Below are 15,047 nucleotides of genomic sequence, written 5' to 3' on the forward strand. Positions count from 1 at the left end.
ATGAATAGCAACGACATATGGTCCTTCCTTGTTGTAGCATTGAGCTTCCTATAGTCGCTACACACACGGTGACCGGTCACTGTCCTTTGAGGCACTAACTCGTTATCTTTGTTCTTCACCACCGTGATTCCTGACTTCTTTGGCACAACTTGAATGAGAGAGATCCACCTACTATCCGAGATAGGGTAGATCAGGCCACAATCATGCAACTTAGTGATCTCATCCTTGACAACTTGCATGATTGGTGCATGAAGGCATCTCTGACATTCCTTGGTTGGTTTGGCACCATCTTCAAGCAAAATTCGGTGCACACACATGGTGGGGCTGATTCCCTTGATGTCGGCTAGGGTCCATTCTATAGCCGTCTTGTGTCTCTTCAACACTTCAATCAATCTCTCCTCTTGTTCCTCATTGAGTGCAGATGAAATGATCATTGGCAATGTATCCTCATCTCCCAAAAACACATACTTCAAGTGGTCCGGAAGAACCTTAAGGTCAAGCTTTAGAGCTTGCACCACAGAAAGAAGATTCTTGTTAGTAGTTAAGAGAATTGGACTAGGAGAGACATAGCTTACCTCACGTGCAACCTCAAGAGAGGTCACGTTCTCTAGAACAAAGGATGACACGACATCATTAGCTTCTAACTCCAAATTATTAGAACCATCACTTGTAAATCCGGCTTCTTGAGCAATGGTGAGTGCCAACTCGTCATGTGCCAAAGTATCTAGATAGTTATCTACAAGGGAATCAAGAATGTCAATTGAAAAACAATCACTTAATTCCGAAAAGGGGATATCGGCTTCAAAGCTGTTGAAGCTAATCACTTCACCATCGAACTCATATGTGAGTGATCCACTAAACACATCAATTTTCGTTTGTGCGGTCCTCATGAAGGGACGACCCAACAAGATAGGAACCTTCTTGTCATCCGCCTCAGTTGGCTCCATGTCAATGACATAGAAGTCTGCATGGAAAATTAAGCTCGAAACCTGCACAAGAACATCTTCAACATATCCCAAAGGGACTTTGTTGGAACAATCAACCAATCGAATCACAACATTATCACGTTTGAAATCACCTAGACCTAGATCCTCTTAAATATAATAAGGCATTATATTGATCGATGCACCTAAGTCTAGCATTATCATTTCAAATGTCATGTTTCCAATTGTACAAGGGATAGAGAAACTCCCTAGATCCTTAAGCTTTGGTGGTAGTTTTCTTTGGAGCACGGTAGAGACCGTCTCACTCATTGTGACAACCTCCTTCTCTCGAGTCATCCTCTTATTGGTGCACAATTCTTTCAAAAACTTAGCATATCTAGGATTCTGTTGTATGCATTCAATAAGAGGCATGTTCACTTCCACCTTTTTGAAGATGTCGAGCATTGCTTGATCAGAGTCATCCTTCTTTTGCTTTGCAAATCTACTAGGGAAGGGAACACGAGGAAGATCATTAGTTGAAACCAAACCACTAGAGTTAAGATCCTTAACTTTGTCATGCTCGGCATGACCTCCATGGGATAGAGGCACGACATCATGCGCCTTAGAGGAGACAACTCCTTCTCTAAGTCATTGACATTGAAACTCTCGGCCTCTTGTCCTTTAGAAGGCACGGCCTTCTTGTTTTGCTGCAATAGAGCATCCAAGATCCTTCCACTTCTTGTAATCATGGCTTTCACGTTAGGATTTGGCTCAGTTTAGCTCAACAACTTTCCTCCTTCATGGATCTTGCCAATGAAGTCGATCACTTGTCCTATCTGCTTTTTAAGCTCGTTTATGTCCTTAGAATGAGCTTGTTGACCTGTAACTAAAGCTTGAGTAGCAGAGTTTAAATTTTGTTGCCCTTGAGCAAGGGACTTCAAAAGTTCATCATAGTTAGGTGCAAATACATTATTCGAACCATGAACATTAGAGTTAAAGGGAACATAACCTTGAGGTACCTGAGGCCTCACAATAAACCTGAAGGACGAGGTCCTTGACCTTGAGCATTGGACAGTTGAGCATTGTTGTTCCAACAAAAATTTGGATGATCTCTAAGTCCAGGATTGTATGTGTTCGAGTAAGGATCGTACCTAGGTCTTTGTTGCCCTATGAAGTTCAACTCTTCTTCAGTCATTACACCATTTGGACAATTCTCCGTCCTGTGATCTTTGAAAATACAAATTCCACATGCTTGAGTGTTGATGCTCGAACCATGGAATGCCTTGACTAAAACGTCAAGCTTCCTTTCTAAAGTAGCCATCTGATTTCTTGCATCAACATCATACACCTCACGGCTCTTGCTTCCTCTCTTCTCCTGGGAACTAAATTGGCGATTGTTGTCAGCCAAGTCATCAATCAAGGTGTAAGCTTCTTGACCGGTCTTTTTCATGAATGTGCAGCCACATGCCGAATCCACCATGCTCTTATTGGTGGTGTCGAGTCAATCATAGAAGAATTGCACCAAGTCATCCAACGAAATACCATGGTGAGGGCACTTCCTTTGTAGTTCATGAAATTACTCCCATGCCTCATAGAGTGAATCACCATCCTTTTGCGTGAAGTTCTGAATATCCCTCCTAAGTCTTTTCATGAGTTGAGCCAAGAAGAATTGCTTCAAGAACCTCCTAGTCATTTCGTCCCATGCGGTGATGATTTCCGCAGGCGAAGATTACAACCAACGCTTAGCGTCGTCCTTAAGGGTAAATGGAAACAAAAGTAACCTCAAGCCTTCTTGAGAAAGATGATGAATCGATTGGAGCTTGTAAATGTCCAAGAACCCACTAAGGTGAACATTAGGGTCTTCCATTGAGGAACAAGAGTACTTAGACAGCTGCCAAGTAACTGAACTGGAATGGAGAAGTTAGCTTCATCAGGTGGAGTGAAAGCAATGCATGAAGGTGTTTCAGGGGTGGTGGGGATGAACGCATTCTTGAGTGCCATTGGAGCACCAACAAGAATTATATCACGGTTCGCAATTGTGTCTAACTCTGAATTGAAGACGAAGGGGAAGGAAAAATCCTCCTCTTCTTCTGATCTAGGTGAAGAGTTTAACATTGAATTGCTTGGAGATGCTTCGAAATCTAAGGGTCCACTCGTGAAAGAGTTGTTTAAATATCTAAGTGCTTGAATTCGATCCTTGAGCTCTTGTGTTCTCTTAGATATTTCAGACATGCATAGTTCCTGTGACACGAAAGTTAAAGAGTTAGCATTGAAGAATACACAATGAAGACATAAAAATCGTGCCTTTCCTTAGTCATATACACGCACACTTATGGATGAGGCACGGCAACTATGTTGTCAAGTTTATAAAGAGTTAGTTCTTTACGTTTACAAAAGTTCATACAATTCACAAGTTCTTTTTGCCGTTTCAATGATTGAACGATCGATTGATTCTAAGTTGTAAACCAAGGTGGACGTGCGGCCTAAGTATGGATGCCTAGACACAAGATGAAGTCTTTGTTTCAGAAGGCCGTGTAGCTCAATTAGAGATAGTGAACATGGTAGGACTCATTTGTTGAATTACAGAGAGCGAACTCCCTATCGACTCCATCACCGAGATATATGTAAGTCAATAGTTCTCTGAGATCCAATTTTGGTCCCATGCACCAGAGTAATAAGAGAGCGTGCCCCTTACTCAGCTGGACTCAACCTTATGTATTAGACAAATCTCTAAGTGTTAATAAAAGCCGTCCTCGACCTCATGCAAACCTGAGAGCTAGCATGAAGGGTTAAGGCTAATATTTACAAAAGGGACTTTACCTATTCCGTTCAATTTACAACCTACAACAATCATTCACTCAAGCACCAAAATAACAACCTAAGATATATTTACTATATGTACAATGAAACAAGATAAGAATATACAAATATACAATATAAACAATGAATTCGACATTAAAAGTTCGGGATCCATTTCTATGGATCCCCGGCAACGGCGCCATTTGATAGTCGCTTGATTACTCGACATCAATATTTAACTCTGTAAGCATCATTAGTAGTATAAAGCAAGAGGGCATCGTTCGCAAACCGGGGATCCAGCCAGGGCTTAGGATCACAACACCTAACACGAATTCATAAAGATATAAAAGAGTTTGATATATAGGATCAGATTGCAAGATAAAAACAGAACATAAAACCTAAACTAATATATACATGTGATCAACCAACCAACACACAAGCAATCACCAAACAAATCATGTAAGAACAAAACCGATTCTATTCTCAATCATGTTCATGCCGTAAGTATCAAGGTTCAAACTAAGTTCGATCATGCATCAAGTTCCTACTTGGTTCCTAATACATGGATACATTCGAGCTCAACTACTTGTCTTGCTACGAAATCTAACACACCAATTCATCATGCAATTACATATCACATAGAGAAATCAACATGTTTCAAGTACCTATCCAATGCCGAACTTATAATCAAATTCGGTGGAAAAACAAAGAACAATTAATCCACTACTTGAATCATAATCGTTACTAGCTTTGAATGATTAACATATGCAACATCAACTACTTGTCTTAATCAAACATGCAATATAAGAACACACCGAAATTTAATCAAGAACAAGAACATGAACTTAGGGCATCAAAACAGAAATCATTGAATAGAAATCGAAATCTTCATATCGTTACACAATTTGAAAGTCACAACTATCTCATAGACAAGATTGAATTAAACTTTAACAAAACCAAAAACAGAAATCATCCAAGAACAAGAACATAGAAAACTGAAATAAAACATGAAGATCATAGAGTTACACTTTGAAGTAATCTTACGGGGTTTATTCCAAGCAAACGAAGATCCTAGGCTACTTGCTTCGAATCCAAAGGATGGAAAAAGGATGAATTTCGGTTTTAGGATTTCTTGGTGGATGAGGGACTGATTCGATAGAGCTATGGCTTGTGCTTGTGTGCAAGGTTGATGATGATTAAATGGGGAGGCCGTGCCTCTATATATAGGAGTCACAAAGCCCTCTTTGCCATCCCTTTTAGGAGATAGAATCCAATTGGGAAGCTGAAATCTTCTTTGTTATGGATTGTGATTCATGTACTCCAAATCCAACTTGATGTAGGAAACCAAATCCAATAGGGAGACACATATGGGCTGCACGGCATCTCTCCTTGTCCAACGAGGAATAGCTAGGCCGGCCTCTTCTTCTCCTTCTTCAACTCGGATATGATTTCCTTGTCTCACTAGGAATGCATCACGTCATCACTACTTCCTTTCCAAGTATGATTTGTCTTTCCTGAAAATAAATCAACGATTAAGGAAGTAGGAAATAATGAAAATAGGAAAGTAGAGTCCTAGTCGAGTAAGGAATCCTAGCTCAATAAGGATTTCCAACACTTAGCACAATTTTCATTATTAAGTCATTCAATTTCGGTATAGCTCTACTTAGAACATACAAATGACAATTATGAACCTAAAACAACTAAATAAGAAGTAACAAAGCGTAAGAATATGGCATATATACATTAAGAACGTCACACTTTGTGCTCCTATCATCTCCCACCGATTATGATCTTAAATTCGACATTGGATAGGTGCTTAAACATGTTGATCTCTCTATGTGATACATAATTGCATGATAAATTAGTATGTTAGATTTCGTTGCAAGACAAGTAGTTGAGCCGAATATATCCAAGTATTAGGAACCAAGTAGGAACTTGATGCATGATCAAACTTAAGTTGAACTATGATACCTACGACATGAACATGATTGAGAATAGATTTCGATGGCTTTGTTCTTATGTGATTTGATTGGTGATTGCTTATGTGTTAGTTGGTTGATCACATGTATATATTTGTTTATGATTTATTTCTATTTGGAAACCGATCCAAACCTATATCTCGAAACCCTTGTATATCATTTTGTGAATTCACTGTTAAATGTTTGTGATTCTTTACCCTGGTGGATCCCCGGTTTGTGAACGATACCCTCTTGCTTTATACTACTAATGATGCTTACATGGTTAATATTGATGTCGAATAATCGAACTGATCACAAAGAACTCTTGGAATTGTCGCCGAGTTTCCTTTTTGGGGGTGACAACGACCTCATTTCTTATGTATAATTTGGGATTTCAGATTATAATGATTTGGGAACATAAACTATTATAGTGATGGGGTTGGGGATGGTGCTACTGCTACGTATGTGTTCACATACATTGCATTCCTCTTTGGGAAATAGATTTCTTGTTTCTTTTGGTGGAATTAAATTCTTGCCAGCACCAGAAATACTGAAATAGTGTGGATGACATGGCTTATGGGGAACATCTCCTAGCTCAAAGGGGTTTTAATACCATTTTCAATACCATTTGTCACACCCTATGTTAACATAGTGATTATCAGTGTGGCTAATACACGTAGTTAGCTATTTGTGAGTGTTTAGGAATATGTTAGTGTTAACTTAATACATGAAGTATAATGGTTCGCTTCTCTCTTTTGGAGTAGGCTACATCTACTTGAATCTTCTATGTATGGGCAAATAGCCTTATGTTATACAAGTAGAATGGTTGAAGGGATCATTTTTAAATAGGATGAGGGTCCCTTTTATAGGTAAGGAACCCCTCTCTTTTACATGTTCTTGAATGTGTGACAAAGGTCTTCTAGGCTTGCTATGGAGCCATCTTGATGAGGCCGGAAAAGTGACTTTCCGATAGTGTCTTGGCGACTTCTGACTATCGTTGGAAAGCTTGTACGACGAGGTACGCTATGAATATCACAATTGAGGCTTATAGTGACTTGTAAAGCTACCTAGAGAGTACACTTGGTGGTATGGCATACTAGCTCTATGATAGTAGAGGTGCCAACATGTTCCCCCCGCAGTCCCTAAGTAAGAGGCACTTCTTGCTTGGGAAGTTATCAATCAACATGTCACCGAGCATAAGTGTCCGGGCGGTGACATACCCCTACCAGTCCCTGAACTCCTTAAGTAAGAAGGGACTCTCGAGCCTGCAAAACAAAGTTACCAGCATATATGCACGAAGTATGTTCATTGTCTTGGGTAACATAAGCATGTATGGTTACCATTAGCATGTATGTACGCGATGTGTGTTTGACACATGATGATGTGCATGTATATGTATGGTCCCGGATGTGATCTAGGAATTTGGGCTCAAGAATGCACATGTTTGTGTAAGCATAATATAGTAAGCAGATGAGATGCGCATGATGCATAAATGTGCGCTCGGCCAAGTGCAAGAAAAAGTGATGTCAATGATAGGAGCACAAAGTGTGACGTTCTTAATGAATATATGTCATATTCTTATGCTTTGTTACTTCTTATTTAGTTGTTTTAGGTCGTTCATATTGTCATTTGTGTGTTTTAGTAGAGCTATGCCGAATTTGGAAGTTTTGATGATGAAATTGGGCTAAGTGTTAGAAATCCTTATTGAGCTAGGAATCCTTACTCGACTAGGACTCTACTTTCCTATTTTCATTCTTTCATATTTCTTAATCGTCGATTTCTTTTCAGGAAAGACAAATCCTATTTGGACAAGGAGTAGTGATGCCGTGATGCATTCCTAGTGAGACAAGGAAGTCATGTCCGAGTTGGATGAGGAGAGGAGATGCCGGCCTAGCTATTTCCTAGTTGAAGAAGGAGAGATGCCGTGCATCCCCTATGTGTTTCCTGATTGGATTTAGTTTCCTACATCAAGTTGGATTTAGAGTACACGAATCAAAGTCCATATCAAAGAAGATTTGAGCTTCCCAATCTAATTCTATCTCCTATATGGGATGGCAAGGCTTTATTGACTCCTAGTTAGAGATGGATCCCTAACTAATTCGAATTCATTGTTCATATTGTACATTTATATATTCTGATCTTGTTTCGTTGTACATATAGTAAATATATCTTAGGTTGTTGTTTTGGTGCTTGAGTGAATGATTGTTGTAGGTTGTAAATTGAACGGAATAGGTAAAGTCTCTTTTGTTAATATTAGCCTTAACCCTTCATGCTAGCTCTCGGGTTTGCATGAGGTCGAGTGCGGCTTTTATTAACACTTGAAGATTTGTTTAACACCCAACATTAAGTCCAGCTGAGTAAGAGACACGCTCTCTTATTACCCTGGTGCATGGGTCCAAAATTGGATCTCAGAGAACTACTGAATGATATACATCTCGGTGATGGAGTCGATAGGGAGTTGAACTTCATGGGGCAACAAAGGCCTAGATATGATCCTTACTCGAAGACATACAATCCTGGACTTAGAGATCATCCCAACTGTTGTTGGAACAAAAATGCTCAAGGTCAAGGACCTCGTCCTTCAGGTTTGTTTGTGAGGCCTCAGGTACCTCAAGGTACTGTTCCCTTAAACTCTAATGTTCATGGTTCGAATAATGCATCTGCACCTAACTATGATGAACTTTTGAAGTCCCTTTCTCAAGGGCAACAAAATTTAAACTCTGCCACTCAAGCTTTAGTTATAGGTCTACAAGCTCATTCTAAGGACATAACTGAGCTTAAGAAGCAGATGAGATAAGTGATCGACTTTCTGGGCAAGATTCATGAAGGAGGTAAGTTGCCGAGCCAAACTGAGCCAAATCCTAATGTCAAGGCCATGATGATAAGAAGTGGGAGGATCTTGGATGCTCCATTGTAGCAAAACAAGAAGGCCATGCCTTCCAAAGGATGACTCGAGAGAAGGAGGTTGTCACAATGAGTGAGATGGTTTATGCCGTGCTCTAAAGGAAGCTACCACCAAAGCTTAAGGATTTAGGGAATTTTGTCTATTACTTGTACAATCGGAAACATGACATTTGAAAAGATAATGCTAGACTTAGGTGCATCGATCAATGCAATGCCTTATTATATTTATGAGGACCTAGGTCTAGGTGATTTGAAATGAGATAATGTTGTGATTTGATTGGCAGATTGTTCCAACAAAGTCCCTTTGGGCTATGTTGAAGATGTTCTTGTGCAGTTTTCGATCTTAATTTTCCCTGCAGACTTCTATGTCATTGACATAGAACCAACTAAAACAGATGACATGAAGGTCCCTATCTTGTTGGGTCGTCCCTTCATGAGGACTGCACGAACGAAAATTGATGTGTTTAGTGGATCACTCACCTTTGAGTTCGACAGTGAAGTGATTAGCTTCAACATCTTTGAAGCCATGTGGTATCCCCTTTCGGAATTGAGTGATTGTTTTTCAGTTGACATTCTTGACTCCCTTGCAGATAACTATCTAGATACCTCAGCACATGATGAGTTGGCACTCACTATTGCACAAGGGGTCGGATTTACAAGTAATGGTTCCAACGTTTCTGAGTTGGAAGCTAATGATGCCGTGCCATCCATTCTTCTAGAGAACGTGACCTCTCTTGAGGTTGCACGTGAGGTAAGTTATGTTTCTCCTCGTCCAATTCTCTTAACCACTAACAAGAATCTTCCTTCTGTGGTGCAAGGCCTAAAGCTTGATCTTAAGGTTCTTCCATACCACTTGAAGTATGTGTTTTTGGGAGATGAGGATACATTGCCAGTGATAATTTCATCTGCACTCAACGAGGAACAAGAGGAGAGATTGATTGAGGTGTTGAAGACACACAAGACGGTCATAGGATGGACCCTAGCCGACATCAAGGGAATCAACCCTACCATGTGTGTGCACCGAATTTTACTTGAAGATGGTGCCAAACCGACCAAGGAAGGTCAGAGACGTCTTCATCCACCAATGATGCAAGTTGTCAAGGACGAGATCACCAAGTTGCATGATTGTGGCGTAATCTACCCTATCTCGGATAGTAGGTGGATCTCTCTCATTCAAGTTGTGCCAAATAAGTCAGGAATCCTGGTGGTGAAGAATAAGGATAGCGAGTTAGTACCTCAAAGGACAGTGACATGTCACCGTGTGTGTATCGACTATAGGAAGCTCAATGCTACAACAAAGAAGGACAATATGCCATTGCCATTCATAGATCAAATGCTTGAGAGGTTAGTTGGTCATTCTTTCTATTGTTTTCTTGATGGATATAGTGGATACAATCAAATTAGTGTTGCGGAGGAAGATCAAGAAAAGACTACATTCACATGCCCTTTTGGTACGTTTGCTTATCGTCGCATGGCTTTGGGTTTATGCAACGTCCAAGTACGTTTCAACGTTGTATATATCACATTTTCTCTGAGTATATTAGTTCTAAGATTGAAGTTTTCATGGATGATTTTTCTATTTATGGTGAAAAGTTTGATGCATGTTTAGAGAATGTTGAACTTGTGCTTAAACGTTGTGAAGAAACTAACTTGGTTTTGAATTGGAAAAAATGTCATTTCATGGTTACGCAAGGCATTGTCTTCATCACTCCCACCTCTGCCATCCCAACTCGATGTGCTCTCGTCTGAGACGCCCGCCTTCTCCTCCTCCTCCGCAATCCAATCTGACCCCTCGCCGCATTGATCAAGCTTGATTATCAGCACGCATTGCATTCAGATCCGGCGTGTCACCCGGTGCCGTTTGCGACGTCGATGCATTCTCACAGGCTGCGAAGTAGGAGAAGGTGTCTCAGGATTAGAGTCAGACATGTCATTATCACAAGACAAACTAATAGAAGAAGAATCAGAATATGCCTTACCAGTTTCTTTTCACGATCCCCCTTTCTGCAAAACAGGAACCTGTAAGAATGGTGGCACCATCTGATGCGGCATGAGCTCGCCAATTCGCCCTTGCTCCGTAGCCCGCATCACATAGTCTTCCACAATGGCCAACCCAGTGCTGCGAGCTTCCCAAACATCTCAGTAATGACCGTCTCATAGTAGCTGTCAAGATACACTATCATCTCCACAGAGGTCTTAAACGCCTCTACCTCCTTCACTACGGCCTCCTCCGCTACGCCTTCCTTTTCGCGCTCTATGTTCTCAGCCCTCTTCTATAGAAGATCCTTCTCCTTCTCCGCCACCGCCAAAGCCTTCCTCGCTGCATCATATCCGCAACCAGTTACTGGGATGATGCCTCCGTAGCTTCCTCTTCTTGGTCTTCTAATACAGATCCTCCATCAACGTCACAACATTCTCCAGCTTCCCCTTGGTGTCCAACAAATCCTTCTCCAGGTCCAAGTTCCTTGCGGCTAACTCGTCCCTATCTACAATCACCTCGACATGCCGTTTCTCCTCCTGCACACACCTCCCCTCCGGGTCGCACAAGTCGAGGACTAGTCGCCCCGCCCTCGTCAACACCTTACTCAATGGATACTCCGCGCCCATGCCCTCCCCTCAGGCCGCCGCAAATTCCCAATAAAGCCATGCTGACCTATCCAGACTAGCGCATCCAGATCCTCCTTGGACAGCCTAGCAAGAGGACTACGATCAAGCATAGAGAGGTCCTCGTACACAACGGACTCCGTGAAAGTACTGGGCGTAGCGTGAACAGTTTTCTGCCTCTTGAGGAGTTCTCCTGCAGTGACAACTCCCTCGGAACCCGACCCCACAACCTTCTCCTGGACCTTCAGACCTTTTTACAGGCCATTCCTCGCCTTCTTACCCTTCGAATCAACCGCGACTAAAGCAGGTTCCTGCGGATCAAGCTGACCACCTGCTCGGATGCATCACAGCGGGGTCCACCCTATTTGTTACGAACATCAACGGTGGTGGGCGGCGGCACGTCAATCACGACATCGCTGGCGACATCATCCAGTGACTGCGTCGTCAGATTGACCCGCTTCGTCCCAACCTCCTTCTGGACAACCATCAACTTGAACATTGTGTTCTCCATAGTAGCCTTCGGATCACCCTCCTTGGGACCAAGAAACTTGGCATAACTACCACAGTACGACGCCGCAAAATTTGCGTTCACTTTCAACGTAGTAGGTGCACAGACATCCACAAATATAAACACTTGGTTGAAATTACAGGAAAACAAGCTAGAACACAATCATATTGGCTAACTACTTACGATGACGGCACAATGACCCTTGTTCGAACATGAGATAAGGGTTGCTCAGCAATTTGAGATAAATGATTGCCGCAAGACCTGCATACCGCCACAGGTGCGTCACTCGGTTTATGCGATGAACCTCCCTATTCAACAGCGCCAATGACCAAGTCACTAGGGCAACAAAGAAAAAAAGGATTAGCATTCAAGAACCACAGTCAACACAATACGATTTACAACAATCACGTAACTTGCAGTTAATGGCCTTAAAACTGCCCGGAATGCGCTTCTCCTGTAGATATTTCCTCCCTTTAACGCGGTCAGATTCCCACCCGCTCTCCACAAGAAAGCTGTTCTTGCGCCACTTCGTCTCCATATTGGGCCAGTTAGTTAAAAATTGAACCCCACCAGGTAAATCGCGCAGCCCCACCATTATTTCTTTCGTTGATTATACTTCACCTTATAGAAGTGGAGTATTTCCACAATGGTGGGGAACCAGCATTCCGAGAGATGGAAGAGCGAGCAGAGGCCCAGAATTACCCTCAACATGTTATAGCCGACTTGACCAAATGTGAGGCCAAGCTCCGCAACGATGTACTTCAACCGCGGATGAAGGGGAAACACCATGCTCAATTGCAATATGGAGGGACTGACAAGAGGACATCCATCCGGCAACATCGTGTCGTACTTGTCATCTGTAAGAGGCGTAACCTTCACCGAGGCATGAATCTTCTATTCCACAATCGTTTCCACCACTACAGTCAACGTCGCCTTCACAGCCTCATCTACTTGGACTTATCAACATTCCCATCAAGCCTGCACCGTTCAAACACCGGACTTAGCTAACTCGACATTGAAGCCCCGGATGCGCTCGCCATAAACTCATCTGCATTCAGTTCTCGAAAACACACCTCACTCATTTTGCTGTTATCCACAACTTCATGGCGAGACTCTATCATACTTAAGCGATTCGCTGCTACTGTCCCAGTAGCAAGAACTTCTTCAAACACTGCGGCACATTTGTTGATACGAAACATGCTACGGTTTCCTCTACTGCGCCACACCAAATCTCGATAGCGCACTTCGAGGTCACTCTTCCAGGTTCTAGATGACGATGAGGAAGATCAATCTCCTTCTGCAGATGCAGAATCACTATCAGTTATTACAACTACATTGGGCATCACGCCGGAATAGATCACCAAAGCGCATCACGAATAACCTAGACCTAAAAGTTAGAAGGTTAGTCAAATCTAGCCTCACAAGTCACTTCACAACGAACAAGCCCGTAACAGTTAGAACGAAGAACATGAAGTACATGATGAACAACAACCCAGTTCAGGAAAAATCACAAACAAAATCCAAATCCAAACAACCCCAACCACCCAGACAAACATCCAAACTCGCTGGACAAGCCATTTTCAAGGATCAGACAGACCCAAAATCAAAATTTTCGCCTAGAAAACAAGTTGTTCTTCACCCAAAACCTAAAAACCCAACCAAACCGACGTCCTCCAGATCCAAATCATACCAAAATTACATGGAAAGCAATAGAATCACAAGCTTTGGTGCTGATCCATGCACAAACTCGTATCAAAGATGCAAGCTTTAAGAGCGGCGAGGCAGTTGAGGCGCGGAGTGACCCAAAGCCATCCTACGAGTGTTGCGCTCATAGGCCGCATTGCCCTCAGTGTCAGTGGCCCAAAGCTGTCCTACGCGCATTGCCCTTTGTGTTAGTGGTCCAAAACCGTCCTACACGCATTGCATGCATAGGCCACATTCGCCCTCTCTGTCAGTGGCCCCAAGTTGTCCTATGTGCATTGCGCTCAAAGGCCGCATTTGCCCTTTGTGTCAGTGGTTCAAAGCAGTCCTACGCACATTGTACTCAACGGCCGTATTCTCCCTCTGTGCCAGTGGCCCGAAGCCGTCCTACGTGCATCGCGCTCAAAGGCCACAACGACACTTAGATGAACACTCGCTCTCGCCAGATAAAGCTCTCAACAACAACCTGACCCCCACACTCCGCACTTGAGATGTGTCAGAGGTCGCATCGCGCTCAAAGGTCACATCTGCCTTCAAAGGTCTAAGCCGCCTATGTGCATCACGCTCAGAGGTCGCATTAGCCTTCATAGGCCAAAGCTGACTTACGCGTATCACGCTCAAAAGTCGCATATGCCTTCAGAGGTCTAAGCTGGCCTACGCGCATCGCACTTAGATGTCACATCAGCCTTCATATGCAAAGTCGACTTACACGCATCGCGCTCATAGGTCGCATCTGCCTTCACAGGCGTAAGCCGACCTACCCGCATCGCGCTCAGAGGTAGCATTTGTCTTCATAGGCCAAAGCTAACTTACGCGCATCACGCTTAGAGGTAGCATCTGCCCTCAGAGGCCTAAGCCGGCCTACGCGCATCGCGCTCAGAGTTCGCATCAGCCTTCACAGGCAAAGCCATCCTACGCACATCACCCTCAAAGGCCGCACTTGCCCTCAAGAGCCACTAGAGGTGGCAAATGGGCCGAAAAGCCCGAGCCCGTTCGTGGCCCGGCACGAGCCCGTTGTTGTAATGCGACGGGCCGGGCTGAGATATTTCAACCCATGGGCCCGGCCCGAGCCCGTTTTGAGCTCGGCACGACCCGACCACGATAATTAATGGGCCGGCCCGTTAAACACATAATTTTTATATTATTTATATAAAATTAAAAGAATTATCATTATTAGACTTGAATATTATAAAATTTAAACTAAAATGTCTTGATTATTTCATTATTTTAACTACAATATTTCACAAATATTATCAAAGTAGTGAAGAAAACGACATTTGTTTGACATACATAACGTTTTAAAAATAGAATTATATAACATGTTGTAGTATTTTATTTATTTTACTATTCTAAATAGCTATATAAAACAAATATTCTAATTACATAATATTTTTTTATTGTAATTGTGTCTTAATGCTATTGGGCCGGGTCGGCCCGCTTCTTGGCTTGGTACGGGCCAGGGCCTGACCCGACATAGGGATGAGACATGGGCCGAGCCGAGCTTGATGTTTAAGCAAATAGGCTAGCCCGAGCCTGACACGATAAATAAATGGGCTGGGCCGAGCACGGCACAAGCACGGTTCGGCCCGCATAAAATGGATTGGGCCGGCCTAGCCCAGCCCGTTTGCCACCTCTAAGAGACACATTAAA

At 42.7% G+C, this 15,047-nt stretch overlaps 1 non-coding gene across 1 annotated transcript; it reads left to right on the top strand.

The window, feature by feature from the left end:
• Positions 1-2,461: 2,461 nt before the first annotated feature.
• Positions 2,462-2,568, top strand: LOC126793020 (small nucleolar RNA R71). Its single transcript, XR_007672006.1, has one exon. It is a non-coding gene; the product is annotated as a small nucleolar RNA R71 (small nucleolar RNA).
• Positions 2,569-15,047: the final 12,479 nt, after the last annotated feature.

The sequence above is a fragment of the Argentina anserina genome, chromosome 4 (genome assembly GCF_933775445.1).
Source record: "Argentina anserina chromosome 4, drPotAnse1.1, whole genome shotgun sequence".
In the NCBI taxonomy this organism is placed as follows: domain Eukaryota; kingdom Viridiplantae; phylum Streptophyta; class Magnoliopsida; order Rosales; family Rosaceae; genus Argentina; species Argentina anserina.